This window comes from Eubalaena glacialis, chromosome 18 (assembly GCF_028564815.1).
Source record: "Eubalaena glacialis isolate mEubGla1 chromosome 18, mEubGla1.1.hap2.+ XY, whole genome shotgun sequence".
In the NCBI taxonomy this organism is placed as follows: domain Eukaryota; kingdom Metazoa; phylum Chordata; class Mammalia; order Artiodactyla; family Balaenidae; genus Eubalaena; species Eubalaena glacialis.
The window spans coordinates 54,639,177-54,661,918 of NC_083733.1; the positions used below are offsets into that span (position 1 = coordinate 54,639,177).

The 22,742-nt window shown below is 41.9% G+C and overlaps 1 long non-coding RNA gene across 1 annotated transcript; it reads left to right on the forward strand.

The window, feature by feature from the left end:
• The first annotated feature begins 880 nt into the window (after positions 1 to 880).
• Positions 881 to 22,688, forward strand: LOC133078991 (uncharacterized). Its single transcript, XR_009697999.1, has 3 exons — positions 881 to 921; positions 21,261 to 21,371; positions 22,500 to 22,688. It is a non-coding gene; the product is annotated as an uncharacterized LOC133078991 (long non-coding RNA).
• Positions 22,689 to 22,742: the final 54 nt, after the last annotated feature.

Below are 22,742 nucleotides of genomic sequence, written 5' to 3' on the forward strand. Positions count from 1 at the left end.
TCCAGGTATTTAGCTTATTCTGGCCCCAAGATATACATTGAATACCCCTAATTCTTGTAGAAAAGTTGAGCATATAATGGGTGTTGGCCAAAGGAAGCTATTGCCTTGCCTTGGGAGGCACCTGGGGTAAATAAAGGTTGGTGGGCCCTGGTGCTGGAAGCCCCCAGGATGCCCCCCTCCACCAACCCCCCAGGAGTCCAGCACCCATGAAAGACTGTACCTGCATTATGGGTTGCCCTGGCATAATGTTTCCTCAAGGGTTTCCTTCCTATTTGGGAGACAAGTCTTTTTCTCCTGCTCTGCTTGGCCTGAGACAAACAACGATACCAGGAAAAACGAGCCTCTCAAAGTTTATCTTTCAACTCTGAGCTCGGGTATAATTCAATGAGCTACCAAAATTAACGTGAGCTGCTAGCTCCTTGGCTTGTTGGTCCCCCTGGACAAGCATCACCTGAGCGCTCCTCTCCTAGGAAGATCCTCCCACCTCTGGGGCTTGACCCTTTCCTTCCGGTCTCACCCCTACTCCTCCTCCCCTCACCTCCTCCACTCCGCCGAACGGAGCTTATTCCTTTCCACTTCTGATTTCGGTGCCTTCCGTCCCACCCCTCCCTGCAATGCCCCGTGTCTGTGCAAGGGCACCACTTGGGACCCCAGCCCTAGTTCTTCCAGCGGATCAGTGGACGGGTCAGGGCTTTCTTTGGCTCTGGGGCGTATCCGGGGCCGCCCCTCGCGCGCGTTACAGCTCTCCGAGCACCGGCGTCTCCCTCCTAAACTACAAGCCCCAGAGCCCTTCGCACCTGAGCGTTTCCAGCCGTCTCCCTCCCACCCCCGCCCCAACTACATTTCCCAGGGGCCACTGCGGCCCGATTCAGTCTGGTGACGTAGCGGCGTCGGTGGCTAGCGTTTCTCAGCGTGAGGCAGGTAAGTGTGTTTCCGTCCGGCTCTGGGGCGCTAAGCGGTGCGACCTGAAGCTCCGGAGGGGTCAGACTGTGCGGGCCAAGGAGGTGCTGTCTCTCGGTCTTTGTCCGGGGGAGAACGTGTACGTCCGGTTTGTCGGAGTGCGTTCGTCGGTGTGTCTACCAGGCTGCTCCTTCGAGTGTGTGTGCGTCTTTTTGTCTTGTGTTGCTACGAGGGTTGCGTGTGTGAGGCCACAATAGCGTGTTTGTGGGGCCTACGCATGATCTGGTGTACTGCGTTACCATGGGTCTGTGATGAAGGGGAGATTGTTGCAGCCTGTGTGACTCTGACGCTGTGTCACCACGTTGGTGAGACTGTGTGACCCTGTATGGCTGTGCCAGTGTCAGCGTGCGACAGCTCTTGTGTGGCTGCCGCCGGGGGTAACCCTTAGTAACCCAGTGATTCCTTGGTGTTCGTGAAGTTCGTGAAGCGTTTTCTTTCTCTCTGCCTCAGATATGGCTGCCTCTACCAAAGTAGATAGGGTGAGTGACTGAGAATCTGGCTTCCTTGGAGGAAAGGCCTGAGCCTTGCCTTTCTGCATTCCTCTTCCCTGTAGTGCCTCGCCTAAAAGTGGGCTCAAGCGGAGATATCAGTACCAATTTGTGGAGCATGATCATGGCTTTCCCGGGCCGTCATTTTCTAGGGTCTCTGATGCCTACAGCTGTGAATCCCTCCTGCTTCTTCCTCCTTTTCCCCAATAGCCTTAGAGAATCCCTGGGAAAATGACCTCTAGGAGAGAAGGCAGGAATTTGAGTTTCAGTTTGAAGCTTCCAAGCACAGAGATTCTCCTGAGTTGCAGACTCGGTCTTGTAATGTGAGTTCACAGATGTGGCCCCCTATAGCCAAGAGAAGACGGCTGGAGTTCATGCTCTTCAAGGCCGCACTGTCTCTTACCTAAAGAGGGCTAGTTTTGGAGTCAGAGAAACCTATATTCTACTCTGGGCTCCATCACCTCCAAACCATGTCATTTTGGATGAGTTATGTTAACCTGGTTTCCATCATCTGTAAAATGGGGGGAAATACTTAACATTGCACTTTTGTTTTATGTTTTTTATTTTTTCCTTTTTTGAGAATCAAATGAGATAATATATACAAGTTCTTGCCTAGTTGCTAGTATTATTGATATCATTATTGCTATTAGAATTATTAAGGTAATTTAAACACATCGTTTGAACATCTCTGGTGTGTACTTGCCCTGTTCAGGAGAGAAAGTTGTGAACTCCATCCCATTGAACCTAAGGCAAGTTCTGTGGCAAAATGCAGCCATTTTGTCAAGGATGCAGGCTGTACCTTGGTGTCTAAGGGACTCAACTCCAGCTTTTGAGGGTTTTTTTGGGTTGAAGAATCTTCATGTGTTATCAAGGGCCAGAGAAGGAAGTGGGGTGAGTTTCAAGTTGTGTGTTTGGAAGCTGCAAGACAGGCCTGCAGCCTTCTATCTCCTTTTTCCTCCTCCAGACCTACAGGACTCTGTACTCCCCACCAGAAGAGCCTGAACGGAGAAGTTTGTACCATTTAAGCCTTAAAGCCATGGCCCAGATGAGTTGGTATCTTCCCTCTTTCTTCTAACACCATCTTGTTTATCATGACTTATGCACGACATTTTGTCTGAAGTTTGCTATCCTAACAGGTTTCTCTGAGCAATTGGTCCTCAGTTCCTTGCATCCCTAGAGATGAGAGGGCTGAAGACATGTTCTCAATTTACCGAATTCTTACTCTTATCATCCCTGCTCCCCCGACCCTCTCTTCATGTATTTATTTAGGAAACTAATTCCGCCCATCCAGCGAACTTTGTGCTCCCCACAACCCTGATGATGCAGAAATACACGTCTTGGAGAGAATTGAAAACCTTTGTAACTTATGTTGTCATGTGGAATATTTACCAGCCCATGAGGCACAGGCACTGCCAGAAAGACATAGGCCAGGGATGGAGCAAGACGTTAGAAGGACCCTTTTCAATCTGAAATGAACCCTTTCATTTCAAGATTGGGGGAAACTGGGGAAGGGCGGGTGTCCCAGGTTTTGAATAGGTCATTTTGGAAGGTGGTTGGTGCAGCAGCTGTTTACCAACAGATGAATCTGTAAAACTCTAAGACTGATACATTCTCTTTGCATTTTAACATTTCTGAATTGGGGATGCCTTTTTTTCAACCAATGGCGTCTTCAGTTCGGTGAAATACAGTAACATTACCTACCTCATAAATAGTAGTTTTTAAGGCCAAAGAGGAGATAGTCCTGAGAGACCTGACAGGGACCACCTTCTTTAGGAGGACTTGAAAAGAAGGTTTCTGATTGAGGCCTTTAACACAGAGATGTGGGTCAACGGGGTAGGGGTTTGGGCAAGGAAATGATAAGAGATGAAGCACAGGGTTCATTGTTGTTCCTGAAGGGTCCAGTTTAAAGTTGATGCAGTTTGAGTAATGACCATGTATGTGGAACTCTGAGTCAGCTTTACCAGCTCTCTGTCATCAGGGTGTAGTGTGGCCCAATGGACTGTTACAAGTCACAAGTAAGGAGCTGATCTCCTTGACCTGAAATTTGGGGATTCCTTGGACGGGTTCCCAGAGGTCCTTGAACTCTAAGAAGTTGTATGTATGGAGCTGCATATTGGGGCCTAGGTGTATTTTTCTAGGGATCAGATTTTTAAAAATTGACTTAATTTCCAGAGAAATAACCCGTGTCCTAGCTCAGGCTGGTATAATAAAATACCATAAACTGGGTGGCTTACAAAAACATTTCTCACAGTTCTGGAGGTTGGAAGTAACATCAGGGTGCTAGCTAGCATGGTTGAGTTCTGGTGAGAACCATCTTCCAGGTTACAGACTGGCAGCTTCTCCTTGTATTCTCATGTGGCCCAAAGAGGGCGCTCTGTTCCCTTCATCGCCTTCATCCCATTTATGAGGTCTCTATCCTGATGACCTAATAATCTCCCAAAGGTCCCACCTCCAAATACTATCATATTGAGGGTTAGATTTCAACATAAGAATTTTGGGAAGACATAAACATTCAGTCCATAACAACTCCCAAAGTGTCAAGAACCCCTGGACTAGAATCCCAAGACTATAAGAACTGGCAAGGGTGTTTGCAATAATCTTGCCTTAAATCAGTGCCCTACAGTGAATGCATTGCTGAGTAATTTATGGTTTGTGCATATCACAGAACTTTGTATAACCATAAATCATATTTAATTATTCAGCAGTTAGTTACACTTGAATATAGACTGGGTATTAGATGATGTTAAGGACTTACTGTTAATTTTTTTAGGTGTGGTGCCATTATATTAGGTGTCATTCTTTAGAGATGTAACCTGAACTATTTAGAGCTGAAATGTCATCATATCTAATTTAAAGTAGTTAGCAAAATATACATAAATCAAATATGGCACTCTGTAAACAATCATTAAGCATAGGTGATGAGTATATGCTTGTTTATTGCTCTCCTTTGTATATTTGAAAAATTTCATAATAAAAATGTTTTTAAAAAGCATAGGTAGATTTTTTTTTAAAAAGACTATGAAATTTGAGGTTCATAGGAAAATTAAGAGGAAGGTACAGAGGTTTGCCATATATGTCTTGCCCCCACACATGCATAGCCTCCCCCATTATAAACATCACCCACCAGAGTGGTACATTTGTTAGTTGATAAACCTACACTGACAATCATAATCACCCAAAGTCCATAGTTGACCTTAGGGTTCACTCTGTGTTGTACAGTACATTTATCCATCATTATAGTATCATACAGAGTATTTTCACTACCCTAAAAATCCTCTATGATCCACCTATTCATCCCTTCCTCAACCCTTATCCCTGGAAACCACTGATCTTTTTACTGTCTCCATAGTTTTGCCTTTTCCAGAATATCATATGGTTGGAAGCATACAGATGTGGCTTTTTTTAGATTGGCTTCCTTCACTTCTGTGCATTTAAATTTTCCTCCATGTCTTTTCATGGCATGATAGCTCACTTCTTTTTAGCACTGAATAGTATTCCATTGTCTGAATGTACCACAGTTTATCTATTCACCTACTGAAGGACATTGTCTGAATGTACCACAGTTTATCTATTCACCTACGGAAGGACATCTTGGTTGCTTCCAAATTTTGGCAATTGTGAATAAAGTTGCTGTAAACATCCACGTGCACATTTTTTGTGTGGACATACATTTTCAACTCATTTGGGTAAATATCAAGGAGTGATTGCTGGGTCAGTGGTAAGAGCATGTGTATTTTTGTAAGAGACTGCCAAACTGTCTTCCAAAGTGGCTGGTCCATTTTGCATTCCCACCAGCAATGTATGAGAGCTCCTGTTGTTCTTCATCCTTGCCAGCGTTTGGTATTGTCAGTGTTCTAGATTTTTAGCTATCCTAATAGGTGTGTACTGGTTTCTCGTTGTTTTAATTTGCATTTCCCTGATGACATATGATATAGATCATCTTTTCATATGCTTATTTACTATCTGTATATCTTTTTTGGTGAAGTGTCTGTTCAGATCTTTTGCCTATTTTTAAAATCAGGTTGTTTTCTTATTGTTGAGTTTTAAGAGTTCTTTGTATATTTTGGATAACTCCTTTATCAGATACATTTTTTGCAAATATTTTCTCTTAGTGTGCAGCTTGTCTTCTCATTCTTTTGACATAAATATTTTTCCTGTTTTTTGAAATAATCACTTATAGAAAATAAATAAATAGTATCATTAGGGAGACTATTAGATAATAGACACAGTGATGAACCAGAATACTCCAGAAATTAAATTGTATTTAAATAGTATTTATGGAGAAAAATATAAATATTTTTAAAGATCTTATAAAATAAATATATGTACTGTATTTATTTATTTATTTTAATTTTTGTCTGTGTGGTCTTTCTCTAGTTGCAGCAGGCGGGGGCTACTCTTTGTTGCAGCGCGCAGGCTTCTCATTGTGGTGGCTTCTCTTGTTGCGGAGCACGGGCTCTAGGCACGCGGGCTTCAGTAGTTGCATTGCATGGGCTCAGTAGCTGTGGCTCACGGGCTCCAGAGCACAGGCTCAGTAGTTGTGGCACATGGGCTTAGTTGCTCCATGGCATGTGATATCTTCCCAGACCAGGGTTTGAACCCGTGTCCCCTGCACTGACAGGCGGATTCCCAACCACTGCGCTACCAGGGAAGTCCCCTATAGGTCCTGTAAAACAGTGTTGCCCACCATCCAGTTCTACCAGGATTAAGTCATTGGCTAATGACTGGAAGGAATTCAGGACAAAAGACAGGATAAGGTACCAGCCCTGCAGTCTTTGGGGATCTTCTCTGGTCCCCAGACAGGCCATCAAAATGTTGACCTAAAACAGACTGCCAGATGTTTCTCCAGATGGGTTTATTCGGGATCAGCAGAGAATTGCAGTTTGGGTCTGCAACCATGTTGAGCCTTGTGCAAGACTGCCCCCCATGGCTAGGGAAGGAGAACACTTTTATAGAGGGGAAAAGGAAGTTGGGAGGGCTACAGTAGACAAAGCTAGGCAAGAAGAGTCTTTCTTCCTGTTGGGCTCTATCATTGCAGGGTGTGAGCGCTCCCCCTTCTGGTCTCCTGACTCGATTTAATTGAGGTTTCTGTCATTAATTTTTGACATGTTGAACCCATGAACACAAGCCCCACTGGCCACCAGAGCCAGGCTATCAAGGGATGCATTCTCTGGGCGACAGCCACGAAAGCTGGGGCACCTGATGTGTGCACCAGTTTTTTGTTGGAGATACCTGCGATCTGGGGTGGGGCAGGGGAAGAGCATGAAGATGGCAGCCACCAGCCTTGATATTAGCTGCAAGCCTCCCTGGTCTCTGGAAAGGATTGTATTTGGCCCCAGATGTGTGTTTAATTAGAAGCCTAGCCCTGAGGCCACAGCTATGAAGATAAGCTAATAGGCCTCTTTCACAGAAAGACTGGGCATTTCAGTCAGCTACCTCTCCATTGTGCCCCAGGTTGGGAGGAGCAGGGTGTAGCTTGTTATGAACATTTTCTCCGTTTGCTACAGTCCTATACAACCTGTGAATATAAGCCCTGCTGGCCACCAGAGCCAGGTAATCAAGGGGCATCCCCTGGGCAGCAGCCACAAAATCTGGGACTCCAGATGTGTGCACAAGCTCCTTTCTGGGAGATACCAGCAACATGGAGTGAGGCAGAGGGATAGTGCAAAGTTGGTACCTGCCAGCCTTTCTGATCTTTGGAGAGTATTTCAGTAGACCTCTAGATGTGTGTTAAGTTAGAAGCCTGCCCCTCAGGCTGAAGCTTTAAGATAAGCAAATAGGCCTCTTTCACAGAAAGCCTGGGGGTGTGTTTCATGCTGCTACCTCTGTGCTGTTTCTTGTAAGAGCATCCAGGTAAGAACTGTTTCTGTTACCGAACCAAACTTGGGTCTGCTTGCCTGCGTGCAGTGAAGCCAATCTGCTGACACTGGGTTGTGCTGAAGGAAAGTGCAGCATTTATTGCAGGGCGCCAAGCAAGGAGTCCAGGGCAGCTAGTGCTTAAAAGACCTGAACTCCCTGAGGGCTTTCAGGGAAAGGTTTATAAAGACAGGGTGAGGTTTCTTTAATATCGAGCTGAATGAGCTGTTTATATATTTTGGAGATTAATCCTTTGTCCGTTGATTCGTTTGCAAATATTTTCTCCCATTCTGAGGGTTGTCTTTTCGTCTTGTTTATGGTTTCCTTTGCTGTGCAAAAGCTTTGAAGTTTCATTAGGTCCCATTTGTTTATTTTTGTTTTTATTTCCATTACTCTAGGAGGTGGATCAAAAAAGATCTTGCTGTGATTTATGTCAAAGAGTGTTCTTCCTATGTTTTCCTCTAAGAGTTTTATAGTGTCCAGTCTTACATTTAGGTCTCTAATCCATTTTGAGTTTATTTTTGTGTATGGTGTTAGGGAGTATTCTAATTTCATTCTTTTACATGTAGCTGTCCAGTTTTCCCAGCACCACTTATTGAAGAGACTGTCTTTTCTCCATTGTATATCTTTGCCTCCTTTGTCATAGATTAGTTGACCATAGGTGTGTGGGTTTATCTCTGGGCTTTCTATCTTGTTCCATTGATCTATGTTTCTGTTTTTGTGCCAGTACCATATTGTCTTGATTACTGTAGCTTTGTAGTATAGTCTGAAGTCAGGGAGTCTGATTCCTCCAGCTCCATTTTTTTCCCTCAAGACTGCTTTGGCTATTCGGGGTCTTTTGTGTCTCCATACAAATTTTAAGATGATTTGTTCGAGTTCCGTAAAAAATGCCATTGGTAATTTGATAGGGATTGCATTGAATCTGTAGATTGCTTTGGGTAGTATAGTCATTTTCACAATGTTGATTCTTCCAATCCAAGAACATGGTATGTCTCTCCATCTGTTGGTATCATCTTTAATGTCTTTCATCAGGGAGAAAGGGAGAAGCTCAGAGTTGTGAGTTTCCTCCCAATTGTAGGTTGCCGTGCCAAGGGTGGGGTTTATGGTGAGATTGCCTCTCAGCCTCTCCCTACCTGTTTGGTTTTTAAATTTTTATTTATTTATTTATTTATTTATTTAACATCTTTATTAGAGTATAATTACTTTACAATGGTATGTTAGTTTCTGCTTTATAACAAAGTGAATCAGCTATACATGTACACATATCCCCATATCTCTTCCCTCTTGTGTCTCCCTCCCTCCCACCCTCCCTATCCCACCCCTCTATCTCCTACCTGTTTTGATGGGGGTTTTTTCCTTGTTTACCCAATACATGGGAGTTCCTCAACTAATTTTTGGATTTCTTTCAGAGGGAATTGTTCTGTATGTAGCTGTAGATTCATTGTGTCTGCAGGAGGAGGTGATGAGTTCAGGATTTTTCTATGTTGCCATCTCAAACTAGATCCTCATTCCGCCCTTTTCTTGAGGGATAATGCATGTCCAAATTCAGATAGCTCTATTGACCCATCTGTCCTGTGAAATCTTAGAAGTAAAACAGACTTCATTCTATCCTATTTTCTCTGTCCCCCTTTAGTCCCAGCTGGTACTTTTTCTGCTGCTATAATCCCATCTCTCTTCCTGGCTCCAGCTGAGATGGCTGATTAAACGCATTGGTAATCTCTTTATGGAGTGACTGTCCAGCCACACTCTTGGTGTTCTCTCCAGAGCACATTTTCTCATTTTTTGCAACGTGGATAGGCTGAGAATTTTCCAAATCTTCAAGATCTTGTTCGTTTTTGCTTAAAAGTTCCTTCAATTTATCTTCCTCTCCTCCCTCATTTTATAATAAACATTAAGAAGAAACCAGGCTGCACCTTCAACACTTTGCTTAGAAATCTCCTTAGCTAAATCCAAAGTTGTCGCTAATTTCCACAAAACACTAGAACACAGTTCTGCCAAGTTCTTTGTCACTTTCTAACAAGGATCACTTTTCTTCCAGTTTCCAAGAGCATGTTCATAATTTCCATCTGTGAGCTCACCAGAATCACCTTTAACATCTGTATTTCTACGAACAGTCCCATTAATGCAATCTAGGCTTTTTTCTTTTCTAAATTTATTTATTTATTTATTTTTGGCTGCATTGGGTCTTCATTGCTGTGTGTGGGCTTTCTCTAGTTGTGGCGAGCAGGGGCTACCCTTCGTTGCCGTGCGCGGGCTTCTCATTGCCGTGGCTTCTCTTTGTTGCGGAGCATGGGCCCTAGGCGCGCGGGCTTCAGTAGTTGTGGCACATGGGCTCAATTGTGGCTTGCGGGCTCTAGAGCGCAGGCTCAGTAGTTGTGGTGCACGGGCTTAGTTGCTCCTCAGCATGTGGGATCTTCACAGACCAGGGCTCAAACCCATGTCCCCTGCATTGGCAGGCGGATTCTTAACCTCTGTGCCATCAGGGAAGTCTGTAGGCTTTTTCATACATACACCTCAAAACTCTTCCAGCCTCTACCCATCATCCAGTTCCAAAGCCATAACCACTTTTTTTTTTTTTTGGCATTTGTTACAGCAGCATTCCTACCTCATGGTGCCAAAATCTATCCACAACAGTCACTTTCCAGCTTAAATCTATTATTGTTTCCCTTTATCCAGTGGAAAATGCCTGATCTTTTCTGCATGAAATGCTTCATCATCTGGCCTCTGATTACCTAAAGTAATCTCTCTGGACTCCATATGATTTTCTTGCAGTCTGCATAATCCCCACTCATTCTGCCACTTCTGTGATACTACACATGAGGTTTCCTTTACCTAAAATTAAAATATATCTGTTACTGTATTCCCAGTTTTTATGGGGTTTATTTAATCTGTCTATATTTATTCAAGGAAGGCTTCATGCCCTCCCCAGGGCTATGTCATGTACTTTCTTCTGCTCTCCCAAAGCCTTCTGTTGTCTTTAAAACATTTATCAGAGTGACTCTTTCCATTTAAAATAACTTCTTTGAAATTATACATGCTGTTTGTAACATATTAAAAAAATACACAGATGTAACTTTTATTACAATTATTTTAATGTAATTTTTACATAACTCTCTTTTATCCCTATCTGTAATCCATTCAAACTCACCGTGTCCTTAAGTTTGTCTCCTTGTGAAAAAATAAAAGACAAATGTTATTGGTTTTTGTTGCATTTTTAATTTTTAAAATTTTATTTATTTTTGGCTGTGTTGGGTCTAGTTGCAGCGAGGGGGGGCTACTCTTCGTTGTGGTGCACGGGCTTCTCATTGTGGTGGCTTCTCTTGTTGCACAGCATGGGCCGTAGGGTGCATGGGCTTCCGTAGTTGTGGCTCACGGGCTCTAGAGTACAGGCTCAGTAGTTGTGGTGCAGGGGCTTAGTTGCTCCACGGCATGTGGGATCTTCCCGGACCAGGGATCAAACATGTGTCCCCTGCATTGGCAGGCGGATTCTTAACCACTGTGCCACCAGGGAAGTCCCATTTTTTGTTGCTTTTATTTTTAATTTACATAAACAATATGGTGCAATAGACTTTTTAAAACTTTTTTCACTCAGCAAAACCATGTCTAGTTCTTTTGTTTGTACTGCTCCATAATATTCCACCTGATTTTATTTGGCCATTCCCTGAGTGAGCAATACTAGATTGCCTCTAATTCCTCCAACAAACTCCACCCCTCCAACAGCATAACAAACAAGACTATGATTAAAATTCTTATACATATCTTACAGAAATGTGAAATTTTCTCTGGGATATATACCCCAGAGAATGAGATTGGTGTATCATAGGGTTCACTTATACTTAATTTGACCAAGAACTGCCAGGTCACTCTCCACTATGACTGTATATTCCTGCTAGTAGTGTATAAGAGTTCCTCTTTTACCACACCACTACCAACACTTGGCATTATCCAGCTTTCTAATTTTCACAGTCAGCTATGTATAAATTGGTATCTTGTCTAAATTTTGTTTACCTGACTATTGAAAAGTTTGAACATTGTTTCTTTGACTTGTTAAATATTTGGTTTTCCCAGTCTGTAAAATGACTTCATATCTTTTTCTTGGAGATATCTACTTTTTTCTTTTTGATTTGTATAGTTTAATAGCATATTCTAGTTGATAGTCTAGATGATAGTTACATGTTAGTGCTAGATGTTGCAAATATCTTCTTTCAGCCTATCATTTTTTTCTGGTAACTTTGGGGTCCTTTGCTTCATAAACATTAATTTTGGTATAGTGTAAGGCATCTTTGAAATTCTTTTTTACCTATAATTTGTGCTTCCTTGGATTTTGTTTTAAGGTCTCCCCAACTGAAGTCACAAATATATTCTACAGGATTTTTCTCCCATTTATCTTTCACAATTAGGTTTTTATTCCACCTAGAATCCTTATTTGTATAGGACTTATGGTCAGAACCCACTTATATTTTTCTCATGTAATAAGCTACTTTCCTAATATAATTTTCTAATAGTTTATCATTTTCTCACTACTAAAGAGTGTATATATATGTGTGTATTTCTCTATTTACTTCCATTGGTCTATGGGAAAGTTAACAACTAGAGGGAAGCGTCCACACAAAATTGCTCTCACTTCTGACACCAATTCCAAGTCTGAGGGGTTCCCAAAACTACCTTAAGTTGTCTTTTTTTTTTTTAATTCATTTTATTTTTAATTTCTTTAGTTTTGGCTGCATTGGGTCTTTGTTGCTGCATGCGGGCTTCCTCTAGTTGCAGCGAGTGGGGGCTACTCTTTGTTGTGGTGCACATGCTTCTCATTGTGGTGGCTTCTCTTGTTGCAGAGCATGGGCTCTAGGTGCATGGGCTCAGTAGTTGTGACTCGCGGGCTCTAGAGCGCAGGCTCAGTAGTTGTGGTGCACGGGCTTAGTTGCTCTGTGGCATGTGTGATCTTCCCACACCAGGGTTTGAAAACGTGTCCCCTGCATTGGCAGGCAGATTCTTTTTTTTTTTTTTTTTAAACATCTTTATTGAAGTATAATTGCTTTACAATGGTGTGCTAGCTTCTGCTTTACAACAAAGTGAATCAGTTACACATATACATATGTTGCCATATCTCTTCCCTCTTGCATCTCCCTCCCTCCCACCCTCCCTATCCCACCCCTCTAGGTGGTCACAAAGCACCGAGCTGATCTCCCTGTGCTATGCGGCTGCTTCCCACTAGTTATCTATTTTACATTTGGTAGTGTATATATGTCCATGACACTCTCTCACCCTGTCACATCTCACCCCTCCCCCTCCCCATATCCTCAAGTCCATTCTCTAGTAGGTCTGTGTCTTTATTCCCATCTTGCCACTAGGTTCTTCATGACCTCTTTTTTTTTTTTTTTTTTTTTCCCCTTAGATTCCATATATATGTGTTAGCATACTGTATTTGTTTTTCTCTTTCTGACTTACTTCACTCTGTATGACAGACTCTAACTCCATCCACCTCATTACAAACACCTCCATTTCATTTCTTTTTATGGCTGAGTAATATTCCATTGTATATATGTGCCACATCTTCTTTATCCATTCATCCGATGATGGACACCTAGGTTGCTTCCATGTCCTGGCTATTGTCAACAGAGGGCAGGCAGATTCTTAACCACTGCGCCACCAGGGAAGTCCTTAAGTAGATTTTAGAATAAGGTTATAAGGTAGCTCAAAAAATCCCACTGGGATTTTATTTGGAATCTCATTGAATTTATATATAAATTTGGAGAAATTTGATATTTTTGATATTTTTATTTTGCTAAGTCATCTGATCCAAGAACATGGAATAGCTTTACATTTATTCAAAACTTCCCCTTTAAGAGTTTAAAGGTTTTTCCATAGTGGTCTTGTGTGTTCTGTGTTAATTCTTAAATATTCATTGCTAGTGTGGAGAAATTTTATTGTTTCTAATAAAATGATCTTGAATCTAGCAGACTAGCCAAACTCTCATAGTTGTCCAATAGTTTATATGTTCACTTGGTTGGATTTTCTAAGTAAATGAATCTTAACGTCCTCAAATATTGAGTTTTATTCCTTCCTTTTCAGTCCTCACACATCTTATTTTTGTCATCTTAGATCATTGTTTAGGAATTCCAGTAATATGTTAAACAATGGAAGTGGTAACAGTCATTCTTTTCCTGTAACCTATGTTTAAAAGGATTGACTAGTTTCTTCATTATGAACTACATTTTGCCATGGGATTTTCCTGTGTATGTTACATATAATTAAGAAAGGTCCCATTTAGTCCTACTTTATTGGAGGTTTTTTTCACCCCAATGACTAGTCCTTGAATTCAATCAAATTACGTTTCTGTACCATTCGCAGTCCAAGGAACATCACTGAGGGAGCACCTTTTTCTCTTATCCTGAGGAGCCAGGGTCTTTATTCCTTTTCACTTCTGAGTTCCTTGTATCTTTGTCTTTAATGCAGGGCTTTTCCTCCTACTGATACAAGTGGGACACTCCCAAATCCCTGCCCTTCCCATGCAGGAGATGGGAGACCTATCCTTGACAGCTCTTCTCTGTCATTTGCTTGCTCTGGAAACTTGACTCTTTTGTAATCAATGGGATATTTATGGTGGATTAAAAATGGGCCACAAATCGTTCAACGTTTTCCCATTGTGGGGAGATATCTGATTCCTCACTTCTTGAATCTAGGATGATCTTAGTGGTTAGCTTGACCAATTGAATATGGCAGAAGTAATGCCTGTGGCTTCTAAGGCTAGGTCATAAGAAGCCGGTGCTTCTGCCTAGTTATCTTGGAATACTAACTCTTGGGATGCTCCATATTGGAACCCAGCCACCATACTGTGAGAAGTTGAAGCCACACAGAGGCCATATATAGATTTTCCTGGCAACTGCCTCAGGTGAGCTCCTAGTCAACAGCCAATGAGCCAAAGTGGATGTCCCAAATTAGATGAAAGACATGAAACTACACCTCCAAGAAGCTTAATGAACTCCAAGCAAGGTAAACTCAGATCCCCACTGAGATGCAGTATACTAAAATTCTCGAAAAACAAAGAGAAAAGTCTTGAAAGCAGCCAAGATAGAGACTTGTCACAAGCAAGGGATCCTTAGTAAGATTAGCAGCTGATTTCTCATCAGAAACCATGGGGGTCAGAAGGCAGTGGGATGAAACATTTAAAATGCTGGGGGGGGGGTGGAACAAAAAACAACAACCAACACTGTCAACCAGGGATTCTATATTGGCAAACCACTCCTTCAAAAATGAAGGAAAAATTAATATATTTCCAGATAAACAAATGCTAAGAGAGCTCATGTCTACTAGACCTGCACTGCAAGAAATGCTAAAGGGAGTTCTTAAGGCTGAAACGAAATGACATGAGACAGTAACTCAAAGCAATACAAAGAAATAATGATCATTGACAAAGGTAATACATAGATGTATACATTAAAGCTATCACCATTGTTTTTCAGGTTTGTAACTCTCTTTTTGTTTCCTATATGACTAAAAAGACAAATGCATACAACAATAATTATAAATCTATGTCAATGGGCACATGATGTATAAAGATGTAATTCGTGAAATTACAACATAAAAGTTTGGGATGGAGCTGGATAGCAGCAGAGTTAACGTGTCGTTAAACTAAGTTGGTATCAATTCACACTAGATTGGTATAAATTTAGGGCATTAACTATTAATTCCCAAATTGCAACCAATAAATTACCTTAAAAACATACTGAAAAAGAAAGGGGGAATAAGAATTACATTGGAAAAGGCATTATTAGAAGAACTGAACAAAAATCATATAAGACATATAGAAAACACATAGCAAAACAGAAGAACTATGTTATCAGTAATCACTTTAATATAGATAAACTTACAAATTAAAAAACAAAGGAAGCAGTATGGATTTTTTGATAACTTGATGCAACTATATGCAGCTCACAAGTGATTCATTTTATACCCAAGTCACAAATAGGCTCAAAGATAAATGATGGGAAAAGATATTCTAAGCAAATGAATAGCAACCAAAAGAGATCTGGAAGGAGGGTCAAGATGACAGAGTAGTAGGATGTGGAGCTCACCTCCTCCCACAAACACATCAAGAATACATCTACATGTGGAACAGTTGTCACAGAAAACTAACTGGAAACAGGCAAAAGATCTCCTATACAACCAAAGCGTCAAGAAAGATCAACATGTAACTGGGTAGGATGGGGAAAAAAAGGCATCAGGTCAGGACTGGCACCCTGGGAGGGATTTGTAAGGAAGAGAAGAAGGTCCACATGGGTAGACCCTTGCCCTGGAAAGGGAGCATATTATATTGACTCACAATCTGGGCATCCCAGTCCTAGGGTCCTGAACAGAGGAGACAAGTCACCTGGCCTACTGGGAAATCTACTGAGACAGACAGGAGGATTGAAGAAGCTTAGACTCTCCTCTCAAGGAGTATGTGTGTTCTGGCTCACTAAGAATCCATGCAGAGAGAGACTTGCAGTAGTGGGTGCTGCCTTGCCACACTTCCCAATCTGAAGGGGCGAATACCTGGGACCTGCTCACTCCTCACCACGGCCTGGCATGAGGTCAGGGCAAAGATTCAGTCCAACTATGCAGAGATAGATCAGGGTGCCTAGGACGTGATCCGGGCAGAACCATTGAGACCATTGTCATTGCATGCACAGGGGAGCAGCAGGGCTAGCTGGGCAGACGTTGCAATGTGCAGACCGGGTGGTGCCACAGGAGTAGCTAAGCACTGAATCCTGGGCAGAAAGGCCCTGGGTGAGGACTCAATCTAGCTATAAAGAAGCAGCCAGAAGGGCCTGGGGTGTGATCCATGGGGAGCTACGGAACCCATTATCGGTGTGTAGAAGGAAGTGGCAGCTCTAGTGGCAGAGCCTATTGTAAGCATGCACATGGCGGCAGCAGGTCCAACTGCATCAGACACTGTCAGCACACTCACTGGGCATTGCCACAAGAATGCACAGCAGCTAAGTGCTGAAACTGAGGCAAACTGGCCCTGGGCGAGAGTACCCAGCAATTCATTTCCCAGTGAGGGTGCCCCGGCTCTGCCGACTACACACTGCACCTAGTGCCAGATCTGGGGCAGACAGATCCTGGGAGAAGTCTGCTACAGAGTCAGACCAGATCCCAGGCAGCAACACAGCCACCTCAATTCCTGCAGCCACAACATCCTGACACCCAGCCCCAGTCTACTGCACACCACAGCCTTGCACTACATCTGGGATGAACAAAACAGGAAGAGACACGACCATGGGCTGCTTGTGAGCAGATGCCTACTCAGGCAGTGCATGCATAGGTTCTCTGTGACCACACAGGCCTCACCTAGTTTAGCAATCACTTCCTTTGGGGCAGGACGTGAACTCAAGGGCAATGGAACCTGATTGAACTTGACCTTGGGGCTTCTACCCTAACAACTGGAGAGCAGACCCAGCCCTGGAGAGGGTGATGACAGCCACAGGGTAAAGAGGAAGCCCCTCCTCACATCCAGAACAGGCTCAAGGCACCACAATGCAAATCACACCCCCTATCAAGGGGATAATGGCCACCACACTCTGAGGAAACACATGGCTGGCATCCATGCCAAAAACAGCCCTCACACCAAAAATATTGGACACACAGCCTACACAGGGATGCTCCCACATAAAAACAGCTCTTCAAGAGCACGGTGGATAACTGTTTCTTCTAAATTCATAGAACAGAGAAAGTTAAGTGAAGTGAAAGAGCAGAGGGATTAATCCTAGTTAAAAGAATAAGAGAAATCCCCTGAAAAAACAAATAATGGAACAGACCTCACCAGTCTACTAGACCCTGAGTTCAAAATGGAGGTAATAAAAATGCTAAAGGAATTAAGAAAGATTACCAATAAAAATTCAAATCAGTGTAATAAGGAACTAAAAACTATAAAGATGAATCAATCAAAAATAGACAATTCAATTGCTGAGATAAAAAACAATCTAGAAGCAATGAATAGCAGACTAAATGACACAGAAGAACGAATAAGTGATCTGGAAGATAGAATAATGGAAATCACCCAATCCAGAACAGCAGACAGAAAGATACATTTAAAAAAATTAAAGTAACATACAGGATTTATGGGGTAATATAAAACCTGCCAACCTATGCATAATAGGGGTTCCAGAAAGAGAAGGGAGAGAAAAGGGAATTGAAAATGTATTTGAAGAAATTATGGCTGAAAACTTCCCAAACCTAAAGAAGGAAACAGATATCCAGGTACAGGAAGCACAGAGGGTCCCAAACAAGATAACCCAAACAGACCAACACCAAGACATATAATTAAAATTCCAAAAGTTAAAGAGAGGATTCTAAAGGCAGCAAGAGAAAAAGTTACAAGGGAACCCCCATAGGCAATCAGCTGATTTCTCTGTACAAATTTTGCAGGTCAGAAAGGCTGTCCATGATATATTCAAAGTTCTGAAAGAAAAAAACCCGCAATCTAGGATACTCTACCCAGCAAGATTATCATTTAGAATAGAAGGAGAGAGAAAGAATTTCTTAGACAAGCAAAAACTAAAAGAATTCAGCAATACTAAACCTACCCTGTAAGACATATTGAAGGGTCTTCTCTAAATAGACAAAAAGCAAGAATATATAGGAAAGGGAAAATCACAATAAGAAAGGCAAATATATAAAAGGATTGAAGACCACTTAAAATGAGCCAGTAGATTTTAAAAGTCAGAAAATTTTGTAAAAGCAATTATAACTACAAGTAACAGCAAAAGGATAAACATAAATATGTAAAATAGGACATTAAAATCACAAAATGTGGGGGAGGGGAGTTTAAAATGTAGATATTTTAGAACGTGAACTTGCATGACTATCAATTTAACACAAGTAGATATAGTTATGGGCCAACATACTTGAGCGCCACAGTTACCACAAATCAAAAACATACAGTAGGGACTTCCCTGGCGGCACAGTGGTTAAGAATCTGCCTGCCAATGAAGGGGACACAGGTCGATCCCTGATCCGGGAGTATCCCACATGCCATGGAGCAACTAAGCCCATGTGCCACAACTACTGAGCCTGCGCTCTAGAGCCCACGAACCACAACTACTGAGCCCACGTGCCTAGAGCCTGTGCTCCACAAAAAGATAAGCCACTGCAATGAGAAGCCTGTGCACCACAATGAAGAGTAGCCCCTGCTCGCCACAACTAGAGAAAGCCCGCATGCAGCAATGAAGACCCAACACAGCCATATATTAATTAATTAATTAATTTTAAAAGTTCATTATTGTTGTCTATCATCCATCCATCTATTCACTCACTCACCATCCCTCTATCCATCCATGTATCCATTCATCCTCCCTCCCTCCCTCCCTCCCTTAAAAAAAAATCAATAAGGTAACAGAGGTCCTAAATGATATAATAGACCAGTTGGACTTAACAGATATCTGTAGGACATTCCATCCAAAAACAGCAGAATACATGTTCTTTTCAAGTGCACTTGGAACATTCTCTAGGATAGACCACATACTAGGTCACAAAATAAGCCTCAACAAATTTAAGAGGATAGAAATTATTTCAGGCACCTTTTCTGACCACAACAGTATGAAACTAGAAATCAACCCCAGAAAGAAAAACAGGAAAATAATGAACTGATGGAGACTAAACAACATGCTACTAAAAAAACTAATGGGTCAACAATGAAATCAAAATACCTTCAGAGAAATGAAAATGAAAATACAACCTTACACAATTTATGGGATATAGCAAAAGCAGTTATAAGAAGGAAGTTCATAGAGATACAGGCCTTCCTCAAGAACCAAAAACGTCTCAAACAACCTACCTACCACTAAAAGAATTAGAAGAGTCAACAAAACCCAAAGTCAGTAGAAGGAAGGAAATAATAAAAATTAGAGAGGAAATAAATAAAATGGAGATCAACAAAAATAGAAAAGATCAATAAAACCAGGAGCTGTTTTTTTTTTAAAGATAAAATTAACAAACCTCTAGGCAGGCTCACCAAGAACAAAATAGAGAGGACATCAATAAACAAAATAGGAAATGAAAGAGGAGAAATAAATGATATCATAGGAATACAAAAAACCATAAGAGAATACTATGAACAGTCATATGCCAACAAATTGGGCATGATAGAAGAAATGGACAAGTTTCTAGAAACATAGAGCCTGCAAAACCGAGTCAAGAAGAAACATAATTTGAATAGACTGATGACTAGAAGTGAAATAATATCTAGAATTAAAAAAAAAAAACCCAAAACGAAAACAAAACCAACCTCCCTCTAAACAAAGGTCCAGGGCCAGATGGCTTCACTGAGGAATTCTACCAAACATACAAAGAAGAACTTATACCTATCCTTCTCAAACTCTTCCAAAAGACTGAAGAGGAGGGAACACTCCCAAATTCATTTTATGAAGCCACCATCACCCTGATACTAAAACCAAAGACACTATAAAAAAGAAAATTACAGGCCAATGTCTTTGATACAGATGCAGAAATACTCAACAAAACATTAGCAAACCAAACCTAACAATACATAAGAAGGATCATACACCATGATCAAGTTGGATCGTTCTAGGATGGTTCAACATACGCAAATCAATCAATGTTATACACCACATTAACAAAGGAAAGACATAAACCACATGATCATCTTAATAGATGCAGAAAATGCATTTGACAAAATTCAACGTACATTCATGATAAAAAAAATATCTCTCACCAACGTGGGTATAGAGTGAAAATACTTCAACATGATGAAAACCATTTATGACAAACCCACAAGCAACATAATAACAGTAAAAAGTGAAAGCCTTCCTGCTAAATTCAGGAACAAGACAAAGATGCCCACTCTCCCCACTTCTATTCAACATAGTATTCGAACTCATAGCCACAGCAATCAGACAAGAAAAAGAAATAAAAGATATCCAAATTGGAAGAGAAGAGGTAAAATTGTCACTATTTGCAGATGACATGATACTCTGTATACAGAACCCTAAAGACTCCACACCAAAACTATTATAACTAATAAATGAATTTAGCAAGGTAGCAGGATACAAGATTAATATACAGAAATTTGTTGCATTTCTTTACACTAACAGTGAAATATCAGAGTATGTAAAAAAAAAATCCCGTTTAAAATGGCATCAAAAAGAAATACCTAGGAATAAACAACCAAGGAGGTTAGAGGCCTATATGCTGAAAACTATAAAACTGAAGGAAAACTGAAAATGATTCAAAGAAATGGAAAGATACCCCATGCTCTTGGATTGGAAGAATTAATATTGTTAAAATGGTCATACTGGGGCTTCCCTGGTGGCACAGTGGTTAAGAATCCACCTGCCAATGCAGGGGACTCGGGTTCGAGCCCTGGTTCGGGAAGATCCCACATGCCATGGAGCAACTAAGCCTGTGTGCCACAACTACTGAGCCTGCACACCTAGAGCCCGTGCTCCGCAACAAGAGAAGCCACCGCGTTGAGAAGCCCGTGCACTGCAACGAAGAGTAGCCCTCACTCGCTGCAACTAGAGAAAGCCCGTGCCCAGCAACAAAGACCCAACTCAGCCAAAAATTGTTGGGAACCAGCTGCAAGCTGACACAGCTCTTGCAGCTTAAAGCATGGCAAAGTCCTGCTTAATCCTTGACAGGACCCAAAAGAGTTATTAGAGAAGATGAGTCTTGGCCTGTGAGGTTGCTTGCGGTTTCTATAAGTATAGTTTGTCCTTGGCATGCTTCGGTAGTCACAGTCTGTTCTCACGCATGTTTATATCCTGGTTCACAGAATGTTTTGTACTATAACTTCAACACTAAGGAAATACTGTCTGATGATTCAGTTTGGTGATTTTAACAAAAACATGTATTGTCTACTGCAATATATAAAAAGAGGTTTGACGAGAAATAAAGTGTGTGTGTTTATACACCACCCTCCTGACCCTGTCTCTTCTTAATCCCCTCACCTGCTCTCAGGACTTGTTCCTCAGTCTTACAGCGACTGACAAGTGGCACCCGAACAGGGACCTGAGTACGTGGGCTGTTGAGAGGGACCCCGGAAATATTTCGCGCACAGACATATACAGGGTAAGTTGGATTGTACCGGGGGATATTTTAGATGTAGCCTTTCTTTCTGTTTTGTTCTCATCAGGAGTAAAAATGGGGCAAACTGGATCTAAGGAACGACAACTTTTCATTCAGCTACTATATGTTATCCACTCGGGGCTTTAAGGTTACGCATAAACAGCTTGATCGTTTTCTTCATTTTGTGCAGGAAATTTGTCCATGGTTCCCAGAGGGAGGAACTGTTAATATTCAAACATGGGGAAAAATAGGTCAACAATTGAAAACTTTCTATTCCCTTCATGGACCTTCTAAGGTTCCTGTGGATACTTTTTCATTTTGGAATTTGATAAGAGATTGTCTTGACCCAACTCATGAGATTCAGAAATTATTCAAAGCAGCGTCTTTACGCCGCTTCCCTTCTGCTCCTCAGTTACAAAATTTGCCTGAGGAACCTGTTTCTCCTACTGCACCTCCCTTGTTGGCGACCATGCCATCTTCAGAGTCCCTGGAGGATGACGATGAACTATCCCCAGAGGATGAGACTGAATTGGAGGAAGAGGCTGCACAATATCACAATCCTGATTTTGATGATGGCATTTTTGCAGCTCTTAAGAATGTGCCTGCTGAATCTGAAAACTTTCCTATATTAGATAAAACTTCATTTACTGCTTTAGCCCAAGCTTTAACTTGGGTAAAACATTTACATGATGCTACTCAAGATGCTTCCCTAGCCCCTATTGCACATTCTTCTGGCTCTTCCTTGCCAGCGAAAGCTCCTGATGAGTCCCCTTCAGTAAATCAGGGGTCTATTTCTGTTTCTTCTACTTCCTCTCTGCCTGTGAGTCTTTCGTCTCCACTCCAAACTGCTTTATTTCAAGCTTCTAAGCAGGGGGAAGATATATCTTCTTTGGGGTTTAAAACAAAGAAGGGGGAATATACCACAACCCCGCACAATTTATTGTGATGTTCTTTATATACTTTAAATTTTTTGAACGTAGATAAGCAAGGACAGACAGCTGCAGAAAGATTTTGGCATCCTCGTGCCTTGCCTTTTGCTGAAGTCCGTTGGTGGGATCCTCTTACTAACCAATGGAATGGTCCAGATCCTGTACTAATATGGGGACGAGGGCATGTTTGTGTGTTTCCTAGGGACTCTAAGGATCCTCGTTGGATACCTGAGCGCCTCGTGAGATTCTATGGATCCGGACCAGATGGTGAATTCCCTCCCCTGCAATATGGATCCGGACCGGATGGTGAACTCTCTCCCCCGCCATATGAAGAGAATGCGGCTCAACGACACTCCCAATCCTCCCGAGAAACCAGCTCTCCAAGCTCGTCAGTGTCGTCTCTCCTGTGCCACGCGGATGGCCAACCCTCCAACATGGGGCCAAT